Here is a 24,847-nt window from a genome sequence, read left to right as displayed (position 1 = left end):
TGTTCCCCCCTGCCTGGCTTCTGGTCCTCTTCCTTACCCACATCCCTCTGCCTGAACTCAGTAAGGTACCAAAAAGGTACCAGACTCCATATTGCTAAATCCACTGGACATCTCTTGAGTCTTTACTATTTAACGTTTCAGCAGCCTTGGTTGATCACCTTTTCTTTTCTTTCTTTAAAAAAATTTATTTATTTATTTTTGGCTGCATTGGGTCTTCGTTGCTGCACGCGGGCTTTCTCTAGTTGCGGCGAGCGGGGGCTACTCCTCGCTGCGGTGAGTGGGCTTCTCATTGCGGTGGCTTCTCTTGTTGTGGAACACGGGCTCTAGGTGCACGGGCTTCAGTAGTTCTGGCGCGTGGGCTTAGCTGCTCCGCGGCATGTGGAATCTTCCCTGACCAGGGCTCAAACCAGTGTCACCTGCATTGGCAGGTCAATTCTTAACCACTATGCCACCAGGGAAGTCCCTGATCACCTTTTCTTGAAGTGCTTTTTTCTCTCCCTTGGCCTCAGTGATACTATATTCTGCCGGGATTCTTCCTGTTTTTCTGGTCATTCCTTATCTGTCTCCATTGCAGGAAATAATGGATTTCCTCACGCATCATTCTACAGTCCCTGCCTATGCAATTTCCTTCATGCCCTTGGCTTCAGTGACCACTCTGTGCAGGTGACTGAATGCTCATAAGCCCTCTTGGAGCTGCTTTTGGTAGAGCCCCAGGTCCTTAATACACCATGGAAAAGAGTTTGAAATTTTCTGTGAAAAAGTAATATGGTTTTACTGACATTTTAAAAAGATTATTCTTCCTGCTGTGTGCACAAGTACATAGTCGAGAGGCAAGAGTGGAAGCAGGGAAACCTCTTAGGAGGCTAATATCCAGAAAAGAAGTCATGGGGGCCTCCAGTTAGATGTTCAAATGTGCCTTAAACTCAACATTTCCAAGGCCTAATTCAAGATCTTCTACCCAGGCTTCCTTACTGTTGTGTCTGCGGTCAACACCCATCCAGTTGGATGAGTTAGAAACACTGACCCCCACCTGTCTTAGTCTGTTCTGACTACTGTAACAAAATACCATAGACTGGAGATCTTATAAACCATAGAAATTTATTTCTCATAGTTATGGAGGCTGGAAGTCCAAGATCAAGGTAGCAGTATGGTCTGGTTCTGGTGGGAACCCTTTTCCTGGTTCAGAGCTGGCACCTTCTTGCTGTGTTCTCACATAGTGGAAGGAGCTAGGAGGTCTCTCTGGAGCTTCTCTTATAAGAACATTTATGTCATGCATGAAGGCTCCACCTCCTAGTATCACCATCTTTGAGAGTTAGTATTTCAACATATGAATTTTAGGGGGACACAGACATTCAGACCATAGCATCACCTTTTCCTTCCAATTCTGGCCCTCTTCTATTCTGTTTCTTACATAGTAGCTTGAGTCTTCACAAGGCAGATCTGATGTTATCCCCAAAATGATTCCTTTCAGTGCTTTCCCATTGTTCTGAGGATAATGAACCCCATGTAAGGTTCTTCACGGTCTGGCCTTGATGTACCTACCTGACCTCCGTTCCTACCCGCTTCCTTTTGCTTCTGCACTGCTCTGTCTTCTGCCTGAGTCACTCTCTGCCACCCTGACTGCCGTTGCCTGCGTATCTCCTCTTCTTCCAGAATCTTGGCTGAAGTGTCCCTTTTGGTGAAGATTTCCCAGAGCACTTGACCCCAGTTTAGGTCAGATTCTCTTATTTCATGTTCCTGTAGAATCAGATTTCTTTCCCTTTGATAGGCTAATCTTAGTTTTAAAATATATGTTCACTTATAGAGTCTTTTGATTACTATTTTTTAATGACACGAGGAACTGTGTTCATAGGAGTTCTCCAGAGAAACAAAACCAATAGTATGTATGTATGTAGACAAGAGAGAGATTTATTTTAAGGAATTGGCTTACGTGATTATGGGATCTGGTAAGTCTGAAATCTGTGGGGCAGGCGAGTAGGCTGGAGAACCAGGGAAGAGTTGATGTTGCCATCTGGAGTCTGAAGACTGTCTGGGGGCAGAATTCATTCTTTCTCAGAGGTCCTCAGTGTTTTCTGTAAAGGCCCTCAACTGATTGGAGGTGGTCCACTCACACTATGGAGGGTGCTGGGGACTGGATGTTTGTGTCCTCCCAAAGTTCTTTTGTTGAAACCTATTTTCCAACGTGGTGGTCTTTGAAATTGGGGCCTTTGGGAGGTGATTAGGTCATGAGGGTGGAGCCCTCATGAATGGGATGAGTGCCCTTTTATAAAAAGAGCCCCCAGAGAGATCCTTCTCCCCTTCTGCCATGTGAGGACACAGCGAAAAGACAGCTGAACCAGGAAGTGGGCCCTCACCAGACATGGACTATACCAACACCTTGATCTTGGACTTCCCAGCCTCCAGAACCTTGAGAGATAAATTTCTGTTGTTTATAAGCCACCTAGTTCATGCTATTCTGTTATAGCTGCCCAAGTGGACCTAGAGGGTAATCTGCTCTGCTCCAAGTCTACTGATTTAAATGTTATTCATATCTAAAAAATACCTTCACAGCAACATCTAGACTGATGTTTGACCCAAAACTTGGTGCTATAGCCAAGCCAGGTAGCCACATAAAATTAACCCTCACAGGGACCATGTATGTTTGAGCCCATCATTGCATCCTCAGTGTCTATCACAGTGCGTGATATGTAGAAGGCACTCAATAAATATTGATTATGTGGCTTTGGGAGTGTTAGGTTTCTAGATTTTCTACCTGCAGCCAATGCCAATGGGAGTAATGCATCTTGCGGCTGCATGCACTGTTCTTTAGCGTCATTCTTTGTGTTCGTTCTAAAGTATATTTAATTATTTATTTATTTATTTTTGGCTGCATTGGGTCTTCATTGCTGCACGCAGGCTTTCTCTAGTTGCAGCGAGCAGGGGCTACTCCTTGCTGTGGTGCGTGGGCTTCTCATTGCGGTGGCTTCTCGTTGCAGAGCACAGGCTAGCTCTAAGCACGTGGGCTTCGGGAGTTGTGGCATGCAGGCTTCAGTAGTTGTGGCACGTGGGCTTCAGTAGTTGTGGCTCGCGGGCTGTAGAGTGCAGGCTCAGTAGTTGTGGTGCACGGGCTTAGTTGCTCTGCGGCATGTGGGATCTTCCTGGACCAGGGCTCGAACCTGTGTACCCTGCATTGGCAGGCGGACTCTTTTTTTTTTTTAACATCTTTATTGTAGTATAATTGCTTTACAGTGGTGTTTTAGTTTCTGCTTTATAACAGAGTGAATCAGCTATACATATACATATGTCCCCATATCTCTTCCCTCTTGCGTCTCCCTCCCTCCCACCTTCCCTATCCCACACCTCTAGGTGGTCACAAAGCACCGAGCTGATCTCCCTGTGCTATGCGGCTGCTTCCCACTAGCTATCTATTTTACGTTTGGTAGTGTATATATGTCCATGCCACTCTCTCACTTTGTCCCAGCTTACTCTTCCCCCTCCCCATGTTCTCAAGTCCATTCTCTACGTCTGCGTCTTTATTCCTGTCCTGGCAGGCGGATTCTTTTTTTTTTTTTTTGTGGTACGCGGGCCTCTCACTGCTGTGGCCTCTCCCGTTACGGAGCACAGGCTCCGGACGCGCAGGCCCAGCAGCCATGGCCCACGGGCCCAGCCGCTCCGCGGCATATGGGATCCTCCCAGACTGGGGCACGAACCCGTATCCCCTGCATCGGCAGGCGGACTCTCAACCACTGCGCCACCAGGGAGGCCCTGGCAGGCGGATTCTTAACCACGGCATCTTTATTCCTGTCCTGGCAGGCGGATTCTTAACCACTGCATCTTTATTCCTGTCCTGGCAGGCGGATTCTTAACCACTACGTCACCGGGGAAGTCCTAAAGTATATTATTGATAAACACTTTTCTGGTTCAACAGATCTCTCTTATTTTTGACAAATCTGCTTCTTTATAATTCATTTATAATCCCTCTTAGATTGTTTCTTTACCAGCTCTTTGAAGGAGTCTGGTAAGGAAGCCATCTCAGCCATTTGACTTAATCATTTGATTTCCTCCTCTCTGGTCTTCTATCTCTTTGTGTCTTTTTCCTGTTTTTTGGGTACAGTAACCAGAGCCAGCTTTGTTGCCAGTGTCATCGGACCGTGACTTCACCTAAGGAGGTCGCTTCATTTAAATTTCCCAGTGCCCTTACATTTTATTGGCCATCTTGGCTACAGCAGCACATTGTGCTGAATTTTCTATTTCTAAAATCCAGCTTATCCCCCTGGCTCCGTCTCCAGAGTTTTCTGTTTCTGTCCCTGGTGCCAGACACCAAGACGAGAAAGCTTGGAGTCATCCTTGTCTTTTCCACACCCACAATCCCCGTTCCGTTCCAAGATTCTCTTGATTCTTTCTTGATATGGTCCCTCCAAGTTGATCCTTTAATTTTTCCATTTCTTCCAAAGAGGACTCAAGGGCCCCTGCCATGGGAATAGATTTATCACCGATGTTCCTACAACTGTCCTCTCCCAGCCTCAACCCACTGTAGCCACCAATGTCAGGTGAGCCTTCCTAAGTGTCAACTTGAGAACATTCTCTTCTCCCCAGCTGTTGACACCCAGTCACTACCTTGAAACGTGTTTACTAGTCCTCCTTACATACCATGTGATTCAAACTTTATTCCTTTTCTTTATTGGACCTTCAGCACAGAGGGTTAAGTTAGCTTCTCAGATCATGGCACACATCCTCTGGTCTGTGTAAGCCTGTTGTCTTTTTAATCTTTTTTTTTCTCTTTCCCCATAAAAACAGTTTGAATGTATTGTCTTTCGTCAGTGTGCATTCTTTAAAATATGTACTGTAATTTTGGGTGTTTTAATTTACATGAGTTGTACTCTGGATCTCATTTTGTTCTGTATATAGCACCGCTTTTCAGATCGATGCATGATGCAATGTGAACGTATAGGCTAGTGCTTCTAATTACTGTTTTTCTTTTAATCACATCATAATCTGTATTTATTAGAGTTTAATATTTTTCACTGTAGAGAATGTATTGGTTGATTTCTTTATATTTCATGGTTCATAATGCTCTTGTGATTGATATATTATTATCCTATATTTCATAGTTGGATTTTGCTGCTGTAATGCGATTGATTGGGGAGGCAAGTTATCCCATATTGGCAACCTTGATGAAGTCTCTTATTAACTCTCATAGTTGGTTACCTACTAACCTTACTTTGAACCAAGTTGCTAAACTTACATTGAACCATATGACATTGCTGATGTTTGACCATTTTTGCCTATAAAAACTGTAATTTCAAACAGTTTAACCTAATAGAGCATCATATTATCTACAAATAATGATAGCTTTTTAATTTTTTTATGCTTATTTTTTCTTTTCCTAAGTGTTTCAGAAATTCCAGACCATGTTAAATAGTGCTGATAGTATCATACAGGTTTCCTGTTTATCATTTTGTTCTAGGTTTTTGTTTCATGTATAGGTACTCTATCAAGTTTATCAGGTTCCTTCTTATCCTCATTTGCAATGAGGTATTTTATTTATTTATTTATTTTAAATCACAAATAGAAGTTGAATTGTATTAAGTCCTCTTTCTGCATCCATTGAGATAATCATAAGTTTTCTCCTTGACTATATATAAATGTACATGAAATCAATAAACAATTTTTATGTTGAATCATCCTGGACTTACTGGGATAAACACTACTTAATTATGTTTTGTTTGTTTGTTTGTTTGTTTTTGCGATACGCTTGCCTCTCACTGTTGTGGCCTCTCCCGTTGCGGAGCACAGACTCCGGACGCGCAGGCTCAGAGGCCATGGCTCGTGGGCCCAGCCGCTCCATGGCACGTGGGATCTTCCTGGACCGGGGCACGAACCCGTGTCCCCTGCATCGGCAGGTGGACTCTCAACCACTGCGCCACCAGGGAAGCCCCTTAATTATGTATTTTTAAAATATACAGTTGGAGTTGTTTAGCCAGTATTTTATTTTGGATTTTTGTATCACATTCATAAGGCAATTGGCAGGAACTCTGATTTCTTATAGTTCTTGTGTGGCTTAGGAATTCAGTTCACAAAGTTTAGTCTCATTAAATAAGGCGGATTCCTAACCACCGCACCACCAGGGAAGCCCATAAGGTCTAGTTGTTGATGGTGATCATTTGATTAGCTCACACTCACCTTTGATCAAACTGGTCTTTTCATGTAATAATCATACCAAACGTATTTTCACCTTAATTAAGGCATTTCCCTACCTTTACTAAGTCTTTGCCCAAATGTCACTTTCTTGATAGAGCCTCTCTTGACCACATACCTAAAATCGCAATCCCAGTGCCTTAGCATTCACCATCCTTCCCCCTTAGCACTTACCACCTACTTACTATACATATATAGATATTATGTTTATTTTCTTTCTCCCCCCACTATAATGTAAGGTCCTCAAAGGCAGAGATTTTGGTCTGTTTGTTCACTGACTATCTTGGTGTCTAAAAGTGTGCCTGTAACATAGTTGGCACTCAATAAATATTAGAATAAATGAATAAAGTCAAATATGCCAGCCTTCAATTAAGAACTTGCCCTGCAGTTTAGGCCTCCTACCACTACATGGCAGCAAAGAAGTACTGGTTGTGTGAGCCCTGGGGGTTTGGGATTTCAAGGAGATAGAAGTCTTTTCTTAAGTATTTATTTGACTGCTTTCCTTCTTTGCCTAAAAGAGTTATGAGTCTTTTTGCTCTGATTGCTAAATTCTGTTTGGCCAGGGAACTTATTTTCTGTCTTGAGATGCTCTGTCAAGAAGATATCTTATATGCTGTCTGGTGCTAGTGATGAGAGATGCTTTCCCTTTCCCTAATTCTCTTAACTGCTCTGGGCACAGACTCTCATCTCTGTCTCTCTTGATTCATTTAGCGGGTGGGCGAAGATTGATTTCTCAGATTCTTAAATCTTTACGTTTCAGATTGTTTTGAACTTAATGTCTTGTAACTCAGATTTCTTGTCCTTATTGGGGATATTTCCTGGGTCGATGTTACATTTTCCTTTATACTGTTACTATGAGAAATTGACAGGGTGTGGTTAGATTACTTTCTAGGTCCAGTCTCATCACTGATTGCCTTGGGACCTTGGGCAAGTCACTTTGCCTCTGGAGGCTTAAGACTTGCCTCCTGTATAACAGAGGAATCAAATTAGGTGTCCTGTAAATTCTTTTTTCCAGCAGCTAAACAAGAAAAAGAAATCTATGAAATTTGTTAAATTTTTTTCCTTCGAATAGGGACCTATTCCAGACAGTTCTCATCTGGTGTTTTGCTTAATTTACACACAATGATTAATTTACACACAAGCTTCGCCTGTATCCCTTGGCAACACTTAGCAACCGCCTGCTTTAGAAAAGAGGTTTGGCCAGGTTGTTTAAAGGGACATTATCCCATGTTTCAGAGAAAAGAAGTGAGGGTAAAGTTGATTTCGTCTGGGGACACATCTTCGGACTTTGCAGTTATTTTTCTTTCAGTGTGTTACATTCCCCCGGCTTTGGTTTTCTGTCGCCTTGTCCAGTTGTAATGAGTCCTTCCAGAGGTTTATTTCTGTCTGCTTTTTTAGGCACTACTTGTTCAGCACTTCCGATATTCCAGACATGGCCTGCATTCATGCCATGTCTTACTTCATGCTTCAGCAAGTCTTGTGAGGTAGGGGCTGGGGTCTCCTTTTACAGATTCAGGAAAGCACCTTGGGGTCATAGTCAGTCGGTGACCAAGCCCAGTGATCAGAGCCTGGGCTGCCTGTTCACTTCCTGCTGTCATTTATTCCTTAATTTCGCTAAGGTAAAGGGATAAGGAGAAATTTTAATCAGTAAAGTCGAACAGTAATCAGTATCAAGGCTGCGGAGAACAAAGAGCTTTATCTGGGGTCTTAAGAATTGCAATTCAGGGGACACAGATTTGGATAAAAAAGAGAGTATTCCGGGGAAGAGAAAGAATCAGGGACTTACAAAGACAAAAGCGACGAGGTTGTTCAAGAACTGTGATTGAACCTGGTGGAAGAAAGGGAATATGTGTCCTTAAGGGGCAGGCTGTCAGGAGTTACTTTAGGATAAGGGTCTAATATGCATCTTGAGTTTCTGGGACATTGGGCAGATGTTCTAGATGCCTGCATTAAGAAAGAAGTGTCACAGCTCAGATTCCATCTGGGCTGAGATGTACGTAAGTCATACTTTCTCAGGGGCCTCCTGGGCCTTTGAATCATCATCTGGTCCTGTTCATCCTCTTCTTTGAATTCTCATCCTCCTCACCTCCTTTTTTAAAATTGGAAGCACTTACTACATGCCGGGGGCTGTTCCATCCCCTCCCCACTGCTCGCTTTTCTTGTTCCTGCCTCTCAGCTACTCACTTTCTTACCTTGATCTCTTCCTCACCTGTTCTTCCAAGTGTCTAGTTGACAGTATGCTCCTACAAACCATACCAAATGTAGAGATTAGGTTCACATTCTCTGCATGAGGAATAGAGCTGCTGTGAAATTCTGCAGCATTGGACAGCTAAGTTGTGTGAAACTAAAATTCTGCACCAGATTGTGAATTTCACTTATTCATCCGACTAGTAAAATGTCTGCTGTCTCCATCGCTGGGTTGGCGTTCAGGATACAATATAGTCTTTTCCCTCATGGAATTTGTTTTCTAGTAAAAATGATTTCCTCAGAAGAGGTGTAACATTTGGGTGTTGGAGAACCAGGTGAAATCAGTGGGAAATAGACAATTTGGGAAAACTTCAAATACATTCTTGTTTGCTTGTTTCTTTTATAATGCTATAGTGTCCTTTTTAAAATAATCATATAAATACATGATATATAATTTTGTTTTTTCCTATCATAATATTTAGTGTATTAGGTTTTATAAATATAGTTTATTTTAATCGTTGAAGGTTTAATTGCTTTTAATTATTTCAAGTTTTTGATTACTAAGGCGCCTGAAAGCCAGGCTTGCTAGGAGGGTTGGAAAGGTCTGAAAAATTAAATGCATTTTTCTTCATCCCAGATAATCTTGTGTGTGTGTGTGAGAGAGAGATTGGTTCAGTGTGACCCAGAGAAAAGAGAACATCCCATAGAAACCCTTGTGGCTTCAGGCTCTAGTCTTTTGACAAGTTTAATTTAGAAAGGACTTATCAAACCAGGGGAAAGGTTTTCAGCTAACCTGTAAACGACCAAATGGTGCCAATCAGTATGAAAAAATTGGAAAAGCTGAAATGAGTGGTGATCATTTTGTAATGTATAGAAACACCGAATTGCTATATTGCGCACCAGGAATTAACAAAGTGTTGTAGGTCATTTGACTCCAGAATCAAACAAACTCATAGAAAAAGAGATCGGATTTGTGGTTACCAGAGGCGGGAGTGGGGGAGGGGGCATTAAACGAAGGTGGTCAAAAGACACAAACTTCCAGTTATAAGATGAATACGGGGCTTCCCTGGTGGCGCAGTGTTTGAGAGTCCGCCTGCCGATGCAGGGGACACGGGTTCGTGCCCCGGTCCGGGAAGATCCCTCATGCCGCGGAGCGGCTGGGCCCGTGAGCCATAGCCGCTGAGCCTGCGTGTCCAGAGCCTGTGCTCCGCAACGGGAGAGGCCACAACAGTGAGAGGCCTGCGTACCGCAAAAAAAAAAAAAAAAAAAAAAGATGAATACCTACTAGGGATGCAATGTCCAACATGATAAAGATAACACAGCTGTCTGTTTTAATACAATTTTATTTTATTTTATGATTTTTTTGAGGGGGGAGCTGCGTTGGGTCTTCGTTGCTGCCCACGGGCTTTCTCTAGTTGCGGTGAGCAGGGGCTACTCTTCATTGCGGTGCACAGGCTTCTCAATGCAGTGGCTTCCCTTGTTGGGAGCGCGGGCTCTAGGTGCGTGGGCTTCAGTAGCTGTGGCACGTGGGCTCAGTAGTTGCAGCACACGGGCTCAGTAGTTGTGGCTCACGGGCTCTAGAGTGCAGACTCAGTAGTTGTGGTGCATGGGCTTAGTTGCTCCGCCGCATGGGGGATCTTCCTGGACCAGGGCTCGAACCCGTGTCCCCTGCATTGGCAGGCAGATTCTTAACCACTGCACCACCAGGGAAGCCCCAGCTGTCTGTTTCATGTGAAAGTTTTTCAGAGCGTTAAACCCTAAGCGTTCTCATCAGAGGGGAAAATTTTTCTTTTATTTTGTATCTGAGATAATATGTTCACTAAACTTATTGTAATCACTTCATGATGTATGTAAGTCAAATCATTATGCTGTGCACCTTAAACTTGTACAGTGCTGTATGTCAATTATAGCTCAATAAAACTGGAAGGAAAAAAAAAACCTTTTGGTAGAGGCTTACCAAAACGCTTAAGAACAAGAAAAGAAAGGTGTGTGCATGCGTTTGTGTGTGTGTGTGTGTGTGTGTGTGTGTAGGATATTTTCAGTCACGTTCAAACATGATGAAGAACAAGAAATATCAGTTTCTGGGCTTCATAATAAAGTGTAGAAAACATAAGCCAACTCCTTGGGCTTGATTATATAAGTTGGTGAATAAAAAGGAGAAAACTAGACTGCTCAATTACTTTTTGTCTTCCATCCACTGAGAAGAGTGATCTGATTTAAAAGGGTAAAATGAGCTTTAGTGATTTGGTTAAAGCCTCAGATATTATAAGAGAACATTACCTCTTTTTTTAATCATTGCCACCTGGCCTGGTCCAGTTGCCAAACAATGACTGGTAAATTTATTTTTAAAATAATTGAAAAAAAGTTTTTAATTGTAAAAAACCCCCACATAACATGGAATTTACCATAGTAACCATTTTTATATATATAAAAATATAGTTCAATAATGTTTAGTATATTTTATTTTGCAAGCGATCTGCAGATTTTTTTTTCATTTTGCAGAACTGAAACTCTGTTCCCATTCAACACCTCCCATTTTCCTCTCCCCCAACCCTTGGTAACCACCATTTTGCTTTCTGTCTCTATGAACTTAACTACTTCAGTTACCTCATATACATGCAATCATACAGTATTTGCCTTTTGGTGTCGGGCCTAGCGTTTCACTTACCATAATGCCCTCAAAGCTCATCCATGTTGTAGCATGTGACAGGATTTCCTTTTTAAGGCTGGATAATATTTTATGTATAGACCACATTTTGTCTATCTCTTGATCTATGGATGGACACTTGGGTTGCTTCCACCACTTGGCTATTGTGAATAATGCTGCTATGAACAGGGGTGTACAAATATCTCTTCAAGATCCTGGTTTCCATTCTCTTGAGTATATAACCAGAAGTGGGAATGGCCGGTATCTTTTAAGAACTTGTGGATCAGGAAAGAAATGCTTGCAGAACAGAACTGAACCAAGTCATGCTAGGGTGTTTGGTTTTGTTTTCTTTAAGGAAAGAGGGTTGATTTTTAAGTAGAGTTGATAGGTGTGTCTGACTCAAATCCCAAGCAAGATGCTAGGATGAATGATGACTGTGTTGACTTATAGAGATTTAGAAAAGGAAGCAGTGGTCACTAGGAGCTAGCCTAAGAAGAGTCAGAACAAGGGTCAGACTGAGAGGCTAATCACTCTCTCTTTTTTTTTTTTTTTTTTTTTTGTGGTACGCAGGCCTCTCACTGTTGTGGCCTCTCCCGTTGCGGAGCACAGGCTCCAGATGCGCAGGCTCAGCGGCCATGGCTCACGGGCCCAGCCGCTCTGCGGCATGTGGGATCTTCCCAGACCGGGGCACGAACCCGCGTCCCCTGCATCGGCAGGCGGACTCTCAACCACTGCGCCACCAGGGAAGCCCAAGGATCCTTTTGTATGCCTTATTTAAGAGTAATTCCTAGAGGTATCACTGTTTTTAAAAGTGATGTGTTTACAGAATTTCTCAAGACCTGGAAAGATGTGTTTCCCTGGAAAATATTAAGTGAGCAAAAAAGTAGGATACACATTGATGTTTGTATGTTCACAGTCCTCTTAAAAATACCTGTGTATATGTATCAAAAGTCTGAAAGAAAATACATCTAAAAGTTAGGGAAAGTTTTGAATATTTCAGATGTTGTTTTTTCTTTTAGCAATTTCCTGTATTTTCCAAGTGGTCAGCTTTCTTTTGAATATATCAGCGGTTGACTGTTGTGTCCTTCCTGTGCTAGAAATCACTGGTCTCCAACTTTAATAGTACTCAAGCTCTCCTTATTGTAAAGTGGATTAGTCCTATATTTGGGGTGAGGTAGCCTCAGTGGGAAAATTCCTTCTGAGTTTGTGGTTTGGGCCCAGGAGGGAATGGGAAATGTAGTCATCTCCTTCCCAACTCCAATTATTTTAATTTTAATTGTTTATTTTTTACAATGTGTTAGTTTCAGGTATACAGCAACGTGATTCAGTTATACATATACATATATTCTTTTTCAGATTCTTTTCCATTACAGGATGTTGACTATAGTCCCCTGTGCTGTACAGTAGAACATTATTGTTTATCTGTTCTAACTAGTTTTATATGTACCAGGTTGCTGATTTCATCTCTACCAAACCTTCTTTGATTGTGTTCTATGAGAATTTTACTAGTGGAGAGACAGCAGCAAAAAGATCCCCTGCTAGGCTGTTTATTCAGTGGTTGAAAAGTTGGCATGTCAGTTAACACTTTGCCAGGTGTCATGGTCTGGTCCCAGTGTATCTTATTTCTTGCCAGGAGCTCACCTTTGTGAAAGTGGGATCTTCCTATCTTGAAACTGATGACAGTTGTCGTGCGTCTTTGCAGCATGTGCTTCTTGCGTGTTCCTGCATCTTTGAGGCAGATCTGGTTTCCTCCTCATCACCCTTTGAATCCTTCTTTACCATGTCCTGTGAGCTTTATGGGAAACAGTTTTCTCTCCCTGAGTTAGTACAAACAACATTCGTTCTTAACAAAATGAAGTGCAGTGGTTGACCACGTGCTTTTACTTACACTGATGAAATTTGGTCCTAGACACTTCTTCTGATTTCCATGTCTCAACTTGCTTGGAATTATTTGTAGATTCTGGGCTGGATTATATTCCATTTTAGAGTTTTTCAAGCCAGATGAACGGAAACCTGCAAAGATTTAGTAGAGGTATTTTATCAATGACCCTAGGCTTAAAGTGTTTTTTGTTCAAGAAGGAAGAATTCAATACTTGAAATTGAGAGGATATTATCTTTTACTTTCCTCCTGGCTCCTCTTCTGTTTCCAAATTATAGCTCATCTTCACACAGGTCATATTTATTTCCAAATACAGTTAAGAGGTTAACCCCAAAACAAAACAGAGGTCAAGCACTCACACTTACAGGTAAATAATATGTTAGTTTTGTTCTGTGATCCAGATCAAGGCTAACTTAAAAAGGGCAAGAAATAACAACCAGCATTCACCCTCAAACATTGATTTTTCTCAATTGTAAAAATTTCAGATATACCCAACTCCAGTTCACAGTATATCTCCCCAGCGTTTATTGTTCTTGAGTGAAAGACCAGCATACATTTTGCCTTCTTGTCATGTGCTGTGGATGTATTCACTAAAACTAGATTTCTTAATCATTCTTTTATGATTTAGATTTTCAGTATTGAGATTTTTCTGTTATCAGGAAGTTTAATAATAGTAAACATATTTTATTCTATATCCCAATCTTTGAAAATGGATCCATTTTACTAACCTACCTCTTTGTTTTGTGCAACCTGGTACAAATGCCCCTCACTTTTTCAGCCCAGTAGTGTGCATGTGGTTATACTGGGCAGGCAGTTTATTGTGGCCCTAACATCTTCGGACTGTGTTCTTAGCTTTGTCAGAATGGCTCTGCCACATCTTGGTTTTTATCTTCATCTTAGATTTCAGAGGAATGGCAAATTAGGTACACAACCAATGTACCAATGACCTTCTGGATCTCTTGATGCTGACCTAGGGAGCCAAGTTCAAAGAAGGCACTTTTGTTGGTCACTAGTTGGCCACGCTTTCATCTCAACAGTCCTTTAGTTGCTTTCTTTGACCCTCCGCCCCGTTTCTTGGGGTACCAACTTGTGTCCGAGGTCACCTCTCCCCCTTCCATGAGGATAGGAACAAGCAGTGTCTGGCCTGGGAGAGCACAGCAAGGTGAGTGACAGGTGGTACTGGGTGGCTTATCTGGGTCGAGGAGGTAGAAAAGAGGTGCTGTTCCCCTGGGGAGAAGATTAGGCACCCTTCAGGGCCACTGTGAAGGCAACTGGTGTCACCTGCCCAAGGGGCCTCAGGTAAGGGGATCACCTTGGTGCTCGGTGGTGCCCAGACCTGGTCGGACCCCGAGCATCCCCCGAGCAGGACTCCGACCCTGGCGTGGTCCCCTCCAGGTGTGTAGGTGGTGGGTGCTGTCCCGCAGCTGCGTGTTCAGCTGAGTCCCCAAGGCCCTCCAGGCAGAATTCGTCACACTGTGCAGATACAGAGTAGCCTTGGCTAGTTTTCCTTGAGGAAGGGGTGCCCTCTCCAGTTTGCACAAAGGCGTGTCCTGAGGCAGCAGCAGTCTGGCTTGAGGGTAGGAAAGAAAGCACAGCTGGGAGGAAATTCACCTTGGGAGTGAGGGCCCAGAACCAGGGAATGGGATTGCCAAGTGACTTGAGGTTCTTCAAAACGTGGTCTTTGCAGGGACACCTTGGGCTCTGTTTTCACTGCCACTTCCAAGCTCATGTGATCTCGGGCATGCTAATTACCCTCTCTGAGCTGCAATTTTTTCATTTTTAACATGGAGACAGTTGAGGTAGAGCTACTTTATCTATGAAGCTTACATGATTTGGGGTGGGGGCTTCTTTAAAAAAAAGTTTCAAATTTTGCGAGTTCTACAAGCGCATACAGCTATGTGAACACCTTGGAGAAAGAACATCCCAGGGATGCAGAATACAGCTGGCCCTCCGTATCCTCTGTTCTGCATCCGCCAATTCAACCAATCGCCTTTTGATCCACAGATGCGAAGGGCTGACTGTAATAGGCCATTTTATATAAGGGACTTGAGCCTCCACAGATTTTGGTACACACGGGGGTCCTGGAACCAATCCCCCATGGATACCGAGGAACGTCTGATTGTAGTGTGAACAAATGAAAGAAGTTTGAAACAGCATAACCACTCCAGGGAAATAAAAGTAACTCTGCAAGGTCTTTGGGGTAACGCGATGCTCAGCTTTGGCTGAACGTGGGAAATCATATGCGGAGCTGCAGATACTGATGCCCACATCCCACCCCCAAAGGCCTGAGATGTCATTGGTATGTGGTGCAGCCTGGCCACTGGGATTTTTAAATCTCCCCAGGTGACTCAAATATACTGCCGGGGTTGAGAACACTGGTTCCTGGTTCATTAGCACACCAACTAACTTGTGCATCAGGATCACCTGGAGGGCTTGTTAAAACTGGTCTCCACCTCCAGAGTTTCTGATTCAAGAGGTCTGGAGTGGGACTCAATAAAATGCATCCAGCAAGTTTCCAGGTGCTGCTAATGCTGCAGGGCTGGGACCATACTTTGAGAACCACAGGTGTAGCCAGTATGGGTAGCATGTGACCTTGACTAAACCCTGAATATCCATCCCGGAGGACAGGAAAACAAAGCAAGGCCTTAGAGTAGATTTAGAACAATATGAAAAAAAATTTTTGCAGTGTTTCTGGTTACCTTGACAAGCCGGAGACACCTTCAAATGCCATGGCATCTCTCCTAATGCCATTCTTGGAGGTACATATATGAGTAAAAGAGACAGAGATAGAATGAGTGAAAGGGCTAGATTGTAGACGACTTCAAATGATTTCAAGTGGGGAACACTTTTATGGTTTGTTTCTTTAGTTTCTTTAGCTGTGCAGGTGAAATTCATCATGGTGTTGCTTGTGCTACAAAGTAATTTCACAGCGTCTTCTCTCCTTCAGGGGAGAACTTGTATGGTGCTAGAATGGAGCTGAGAATTCTCTATCGTGGTCTTTGTAGGTTGTTTCAGGTTTACCCACTAAGTAATACCGAGTTGACGAAGTCGTCGTTGAAGTGGCCTGCTGTGTTACCTGGGCTTTACCCCGTCCTGAACTACATCTTTCTTATCCAGCTTTAGCTCAGCACACCACGGCACAATTTGATTTATCCCATTGGATAGTAAAGTTCTTTACAATAATGCTTAGGGAAACAGTACAGACTGATTTGCTACGAAGTATGTTTGGACACACTAGGAAAAAAAATGTGAATTAGACAATGAGTGATGAGTGGAGGGGTGATGTCTGTAGAATGTGGAAGTTGCATTGTTCCAAAGGCAGTTTTCCCAGCATGTTGTTGTGGTTATTTTTATTTATTTATTTATTTTTTTTTTACTGAAGTATAGTTGATTTACAATATCGTGTTAGTTTAAGGTGTACAGCAAAGTGATTCAGTTATACATATATATATAGTTATATATATGTGTGTGTATGTATTTTTTCAGATTCTTTTCCCTTATAGGTTATTACAAAATATTGAATATAGTTCCCTGTGCTATAAGTAAGACTGTTGTCTACCTGTTTTATACATAGTAGCGTGTATATGTTAATCCCAAACTCCTAATTTATCTCCCTACCCTTTCCCCTTTGGTAACCATAAGTTTGTTTTCTATGTCTGTGAGTCTATTTCTATTTTGTAAATAAGTTTATTTGTATCTTTTTTTTTAAGATTCCACATATAAGTGATATTCTATGATATTTGTCTTTGTCTGACTTACTTTACTTAATATGATAATCTCTAGGTCCATCCATGTTCCTGCAAATGGCATGATTTCATTCTTTTTTATGGCAGAAGGTGATCTTGAATAAAGTCAGATATCAGCCCACTTCTCGTTCCCTGCTATCTGTAATAAGAATAGAATGGAAAATGGGGAAACTCTTATTCATGTTCTTTGGTGAAGTATAGCCTAGAAATCTTTCTGTTAAATGTTATATTAATAGTAACTTTGAATCAAAGGGTAGAAGTGCCATTTTTCAAGTGGCCATCTTCCCAGGGACTTCCTGTACTGCCTTTTTTTGGTGTTGATTTCTAGCCTTTGAAATGATTTGTTATCACTGCATGGAAACTCTCTGTGCTGCTTCAGTCACCTTGTCAACACCAACGCACTCATTTCTCACTTTTTATTGAATTTGTTGATTGGGAATGAAACATGAATATCCTTCAAGTATTCTTGCTGATACATTTTTCCTGTAATTCATATCAAAGCCTCCCCCCCAACCCTTTTTTTTTTTTTTTTTTTTTTAAAGTCAGAAGCTACTTCTGGAAATTGATTACCAAGTTCTCTGGGAATGTTCGTCAAACCTGTATCAGGGCACTTAGATGCCTCTAAAATCCTGATTTGCTTCACCATCTCTACTAGATTTCTAAGATCCATGAGGGCAGAGACAGTTCTTACTGGGCAGTATCCTATGTTTCTAGAAGGAACACAAAATGCATGTTGTTTTATCAAAATAAATGTTGGCTACATTCTCCATTCAGATTCTAGCCCATAAAAGAACATTCAGAGTCTAGCTGCAGAGAGCATTAAAAATATAGCTTTTCTGTTGTCATGAGAATGAGTTGTTTCTAGGGTTTGCAGGTCAGAGAACTTTTCCTGAGGTTTCTGTGTGTGGACTTTTCACAGTCTGTCTCACGCGCTTTACAGAGTCCTTTCAAAAGCATTTGGGTGAACAGAGCTGTGTGACCTGGCAGTTCCCCTGCCCCCTGTGCCTTCCTCTCTGTTCTCTTCATCACCTGCCTTCCCACCCTGACCCCGTACCAGTCTGTGTCTGTGCCTGGTGCCCACGATGCTTGACACTCTGTGTACTGTTTTTAACCCTGGCTTGGCTTGTTCACATGAATCTGATTTTCTGTTTCTGGTTTGACTCCTGGTTGCTACCTGGAACCTGATCTCTCTGGCTTCTGATGTTTGTTAAGTAACTTAGTCTTTCCTTCCAATTTTGGTTCTTTTTTGTTTTTAGGCCCTTGTGTTTTCACCTTGTCTGGCTGGCCCCAGTTAACCCTGCATTTGCTCATCATTAAGAAACAAAGTCACAGACATAGAGAACAGATTTGTGGTTGCTGGGGGTGAGGGAGAGGGATGGATCGGGAGTTGGGGGTTAGTAGATGCAAACTATTATATACAGAATGAATAAACAACAAGGTCCTACTGTAGAGCACAGGGAACTATCTATATTCAATATCCTGTGATAAACCATAATGGAAAGGAATATGAAAAAGAATATATATGTGTATAACTGACTCACTTTACCGTACAGCAGAAATTAAACACAACATTGTAAATCAACTATACTTCAATTAAAAAAAAAAAAAAGAATTGCCCAAACCCAGGCCCTAAAGGGGTCTGATGATAAACATTTAACAATATCTGCTAATTATTGGCTTTTGAAAATATTAATTCTTGCCATGTCCAAAAATATGATAGCACTTACTATAAATAATACATAGCGTCTTCTTCTGTATACCTTTGCTTCCTTTTTTCCAGGCAGCATTTGATGCTGCGTGATTGAGGATGACAGGCTTGTCCATGATATGTTGGTGTGAGCATATGACTCTGTGATGAGTCAGTTTGTCTGTCACTGGAATGTTCGTTTTATCCAAGCCTGAAAAACATTGCCCATAAAAGAGCATTCAGATTGTCCTTATGCTTCATTCAGGGCACCAGATTCACTTTTGCCTGCTAGGAGGGAAGTTGGTAAGCATTGCCAAAGTGGAACGTCACAGACATATAATGACTTGTCAAGGGATAAATCAACTATAAATATAAAATGATCCAATTTTGGAGTCAAGAAAGCATGTTCCAACCAGCTCCGTTTTAAAGTCAAGGACGTGATGAAAGCTTAGATGGTTGAAGCGAGTTGCCGAAGACCCAATGCAGAGCTGATAGATAAGGAGCCTGGCCCAGGTCAGGCTTTCATACCAACAAAATTACACGTAGCCAATTGCGTTTCACTGCGTGTGTTACGCGTTGATGGGATCTCACGTTAAAATAAGCCAGAGGCAAGGCGTAGAGTACCGTTTTCCGTTGTTTAGAAACTGCAATTGCTTTACTCAGTTTCACTGACCTGTACGGGGTCCTTTGCCTTCTCGTTTGTGGTGGGTAAGACTACCTTTCTCTGAGCCCACATGTCCATGAACAGGGGTCCAGGAATGTGAGGGGCTTTCCTGGGCTCTGAAGATCATCCCTTTGCTGGCTTCAACCATGGGTAGGAGTGGAGGGAGGGGCCGGGGGCTCCAGAATGTCTCATCTCATTTACCTGCCTTAATCCCATCAGCCTCACCTCCACCTGCTGTCTGCCTGGAGACATTGGGACTTATCCTTGTGTTCCTAGGGCCCAGGCCAGTTCCTGGTCCCTAGCGTTTTTGCTCAGTAAGCATTTGGTGAATGAATGAACATTTAGCTGAAGTTAGAAGCTTCTAATCTTTGAGAATCACGCATATAACAGACAGCTTGGGACCTGGGTGGAAATCAGAAGAACTGGATTTTACTTCCCACTTTGGCTTTGAACACTCGTGAGTTTTGATTTGTAATAGGAAATATATATTTAGTCTTTGTCCCTAGAGCTCCTAAATGTATATTTAGAACTCCTAAAACTCTTGGAATTTCCCAAGTGATAAGAGCAGTACAGGTGTCTGGATATTTAGAACAAATCCCTTTCAACCACACCTGAGCTTACATAAGTGAGAAGACTTTTGGAAAGCACCAGAGCATGGGGCTGGCTGGAGGGATAGAACTTTCAATCCCATCCCCTTGACCTCCAGGGAGAGGAGTGGGGCTGGAGATTGAATCGATTACCTATGGCCAGTGATTTAATTAGTCGTGACAATGTAACAGAGCCTCTACAAAGCCCCAGAAGGATTGGGTTTGGAGAGCTTCTGGGGTGGTGAACACTTGGAGGTGCTGGGAAGATGGCGCCTTGGAGAGATCATGGAGGAAGCTCTGGGCCCTTTCCCCGTCCCTTTCCCTGTGCATCGCTTCCACTCTGCTGTTCCTGAGTTACATACTCTAAACCAGTAATCTCGTAAGTACAGCTGACCCTTGAACAACATGAGTTGGAACTGTGTGGGTCCACTGGTATGTGGACATTTTTCAATAAATACTCTAGTATTACATGATCTGCACCTGTGATTGGTTGAAGGCTTAGGTGCAGAGCTGCAGGTAGGAAGGCCGACTATGGGACTTGAGCATCCTCAGATTCTGGTCTTGGGCGGATCCTGGACCCAATCTCCTGCATTGTTCAAGGGTCAGCTGTATAATGTTTCTCTGAATTATGTGAGGCACCCCCGCTAACGAATTAGTCGAACCTGAGGAGGGGGTCATGGGAACCTCAGACGTGTAGCAGGTCAGTGAGAAGCACAGGTGACAACCTGGACTCGTGATTAGCATCTGAAGTGGGGGGGTGGGAGATAGGTGGTGCAGTCTCATGGGACTGAGCCCTGAACCTGGGGGATCTGAAGCCATCTCCAGGTAGATAGTGTCAGAGTTGAGTTGAATTGTAGGAAGCGCAGCTGGTATTGCAGAAAGTTGCTTGGTGGAGTGAAAAGAGCCCACACACACGTGGGAATTGGAATCAGAATTGTACCAGTGCATCAGTTTTTTTTTTTTTTTTTTTTTTTTTGCGGTACGCGGGCCTCTCACTGTTGTGACCTCTCCCGTTGCGGAGCACAGGCTCCGGACGCATAGGCTCAGCGTCCATGGCTCACGGGCCCAGCCGCTCTGTGGCATGTGGGATCTTCCCGGACCGGGGCACGAACCCGTGTCCCCTGCATGGCAGGTGGACTCTCAACCACTGTGCCACCAGGGAAGCCCAGTGCATCAGTTTTGTGAGTCATTTCCACTCTGCTCACGGGTAAAATGAGAGGGTTGGCTGTGTCCAATTTGTAGGGTCCCTCCCAGCTGTCTTGTTTCTGTGCTCAAGCATCCACACAGGGAGATTCTGAACAGCTTTGCCAGCATCACAGGACGCAAAGCCCTCTAGTCCTCAGGTCCCTCCTGTCAGGGGTTTTCTCAGCTATGGGGGCAAGGCTGGTAGCTTCCCCACCTCCTGGGTCTCTCCTTCTCAACTGGCTGTTGGAATCAGCTTGGGTTGCATGTAACAGAAACGTCCTAGATGGTCGAGCTTTAAACAAAACAGAAGCATCGACAAAGGCAGAAGCTTATTTATCTCTTACAGAGAGGGCTAGAAGGTAGGGAGGACCTAAAATTTCACCCCAGAACTCTCTTCCCTACGGCTCTCCTACCCAGGTGACTATTCTTACATTCTAAACCAGGGGTCCTCAACCCCCGGCTCAACCGTCCCCCGCACCCCCCTCCCCTGCATCCATGGAAAAACTGTCTTCCACGAAACTGGTCCCTGGTGCTAAAAAGGTTGGGGACCGCTGTTCTAAACAGAAGAAGGGAATTACTTTCTAAATAGATGAAGTCTGTGGGAGAAAACTTTCCAGAAACCAGGTTGCGCATGCTTTTGTGTGCGTTGGCCCAGAATAGGGACCATCTAAGTCAGAGGGAGGTTGGGGAGTGTAATCTGTTGGGAGGAGTGGACTATGCTCTGCTGAAAATCTGTACTTATAAAAATGAGCTTTTTATCTCATCAGTTTCCTTGTTGCTGTCTGTATTTGATTCTGGTTTCAAGGGTGTAGAAGGCATTGACCCCGATTCCCCTGTTCTTTGGAGTAGTTTGAGGAGATAGGATGGAAATAACCTGTTCCCTGACTGGGTGTTCAGCTTGCCTGCAAGATCATCTGAAACGTGTGAACTGTTTGCTTTATCTTAGGGGGCGGTGATCATGTGGAGAATAGGTTTTAAGTTCTGGTTAAATTTATTTCACCAGTTTTTTGTTTTGTTTTTTTTTTTTGTCAGTTTGTGCAGTTTATATGTTTCTGGAAATTTAAAAAAAACTTTTTTTTAATTAACATCTTTATTGGAGTATAATTGCTTTACAATGGTGTATTAGTTTCTGCTGTATAACAAAGTGAATCAGCTATACGTATACATATATCCCCATATCTCCTCCCCCTTGCATCTCCCTCCCTCCCACCCTCCCTATCCCACCCTTCTAGGTGGTCACAGAGCACCGAGCTGATCTCCCTGTGCTATGCGGCTGCTTCCCACTAGCTATCTATTTTACGTTTGTAGCTGTCTATTTTACGTTTGGTAGTGTATATATGCCCATGCCACTCTCTCACTTCATCTCAGCTTACCCTTCCCCCTCCCCGTGTCCTCAAGTCCATTCCCTATGTCTGCGTCTTTATTCCTGTCCTGCCCCTAGGTTCTTCAGAACCATTTTTTTTTTTTTAGATTCCATATATATGTGTTAGCATATGGTATTTGTGTTTCTCTTTCTGACTTACTTCACTCTGTATGACAGACTCTAGGTCCATTCACCTCACTACAAATAACTCAAGTTCATTTCTTTTTATGGCTGAGTAATATTCCATTGTATATACATGTCACATCTTCTTTATACATTCATCTGTCGATGGACACTTAGGTTGCTTCCATGTCCTGGCTATTGTAGATAAGAGCTACAATGAACATTGTGGTACATGACTCTTTTTTTTTTTTTTAACATCTTTATAGGAGTATAATTGCTTTACAATGGTGTGTCAGTTGCTGCTGTATAACAGAGTGAATCAGCCATACATATACATATATCCCCATATCCCCTCCCTCTTGCATCTCCCTCCCACCCTCCCTACCCCGCCTCTAGGTGGTCACAAAGCACCGAGCTGACCTCTCTGTGCTATGCGGCTGCTTCCCACTGGCTATCTATTTTACATTTGGTAGGGTAAGCTGGGACGAAGTGAGAGAGTGGCATGGACATAAAAATGCTTCTTTTTCATTCACAGTATTTGTGCCTTTGCTTGGTTTTTCTTGATTAGTTTTCCCAGGGGCTTGTCTGTTTCACATCATTTTAAAGAACCCATATTAGCTTTGGTTAATTCCCTCTATTGCTTATATTATCTTTTTTCTTAATATACATATATATTTATAAATAATACATTTATATAAGTTTATATATACATTTATATATGATACATTTATATGTATATTTTGTCTATGCTATTTGGTCTCCTGCTGTTTTTTTTTAATTGATTGCATATGGTCAGGTGAGGTTTTTTGGTTCATTTCTCAGGCAGTTTTGGTGATTTAATATCTCATTACATCGATGTTTGTTTTAACATTCTGAAGAGTTAAAAAAATCTCTACAGTATATGTAGTCATATTGCCTCTTTTTTTTGCTGTAAATGTTTTGAATTTGCTAAATCTCTACTGCTTAACTGTCTTAGAAGATGCTTGCCTATTCCATTTTTTTTTGTTTTATTGATCAATTCTTTATTCTTATATACTCATTTCTGTCCTTAACATTTTATTTTTTCCCTTTTTTTTCCTTTGGGTTTACTCTCCTAGCCTCAAGTTAAACATTTATCTCTTTTCTTCTAATGGCATTTTGCTTGTAATAAATGCAGTTAGTGCTCTCTAAGGAATATTTCTTACATTTCTTATATATTTAATAATTATTAAATATTTCTCTCTAAGGAATATTTACCTCCACCCCACAACACTGATAAATTATACTTTAATTATCATTTAGTTCTAAATATTTAATAATTTCCATTGTGATTTCCTTTATTTTTTATTGAGGTATAATTACCATATAATACTGAGTTTCAGGTGTACAATGTAATGATTTGATATTTGTATATATTGTGGAATGATCACCACAATATATAGTTAAAAGTATAGTTAACATCTGTCATCGTTTATAATTACAAAAATTGGGGTCTTTTTTTTTTTTTTTGGCCGCTCATCATTTGGCATTCTGGATCTTAGTTCCCTGCCCAGGGATCGAACCCGCGCCGCCTGCAGGGGAAGCACGGAGTCTTACCCACTGAACCACTAGGGAAGTCCCTTGGGGTCCTTTTCAAGGGAAAAATAAATGTGTGGCACGCAGGGAAGGACATTCTGGGTGTGGGGCACGTCATTTCATTCAGTGGGTATTTCGAGGCACCACCTATGTTCAGCAGTGTATTAAGCATCAAAGGGCCTAAGATAAAACAATGGATCCGCCCAGGGAAGGGGGAGGAGTTAAAACACAGGCTGCTGGAGGGGAGGACAGGAAAGATAGAATGAGCGTTGGGAAAGTGGAGGTGAGCCATTCGTGAGAAACGTTTGGCGGTTACAGAGGACAGAAATGTGAATGTGAGGAAGGGGGGTGCAGGGGACAAGGGAGCTGGAAGCCCCAGGGTAAGAGCAGGATGCCCCCCGCCCCGGGAATTGCTTTACCCCGGCCCCTGCAGTCCCTCGTGTCAGCTGTTCCAATTCCCCAAATCCACTGTATAGAAGATCCCCCGCGACGAGCAGAGCATCACCTGGGTTTCCCGCTCTCAGGTGGCTCTGTTGCACCTGTTGGGAACCCTCAGTCTCTGCACATGTCCTGATTCTCGACTCAACTGCCTGAGCATCCTGCTGCCTGCCTTTCTCTCCTGGTGGACTTGTCCTCCGTCTCTGCCTGGCTTCTCACCCACCTCTTAGCCCAGTGACCCCAGCACATGCCATCCCCCCGACTCTGACTTCTGGTTCCTTTTACCCTGATTCTGTCAGGTCTGTACCGATCGTGCTCCCTTCTCCCTCTGGGGCTTCTCAGGGCTGCCCTCTGACGTGGCCAGTCAGGGGTCAGGCAGGGTGGAGGGCAGCAAGGATGAGAGGCTGCGTTTAGAAACAAATGCTGCGTGTCACATTGGTGAGCAGACAGGCAGGCGCCGGCACCATGCGATGTCCAACCAGAGGCAGAGGTTGTAAATGGATTCCGCAGCCTCAGCAACAAGGGAATGAGGTGGGTTAGCTCCTTGTGAGCTGGGATGTGGGTGAAGTTGGCGCGTGTTGACAGTGGTCTGGTCTGCATTGTTCTCTCC

General features: G+C 42.9%; 1 protein-coding gene across 3 annotated transcripts in view; it reads left to right on the top strand.

The window, feature by feature from the left end:
* Window positions 1–24,847, top strand: part of ARHGAP44 (Rho GTPase activating protein 44) — a gene marked incomplete at both ends in the record, with an annotated part of 145,020 nt that overhangs the window by 26,518 nt on the left and 93,655 nt on the right. The window lies entirely within an intron of this gene.

The sequence above is a fragment of the Hyperoodon ampullatus genome (genome assembly GCF_949752795.1).
Source record: "Hyperoodon ampullatus genome assembly, chromosome: 19".
Taxonomy (NCBI): domain Eukaryota; kingdom Metazoa; phylum Chordata; class Mammalia; order Artiodactyla; family Ziphiidae; genus Hyperoodon; species Hyperoodon ampullatus.
This window is presented reverse-complemented; position numbering and strand designations above follow the sequence as displayed.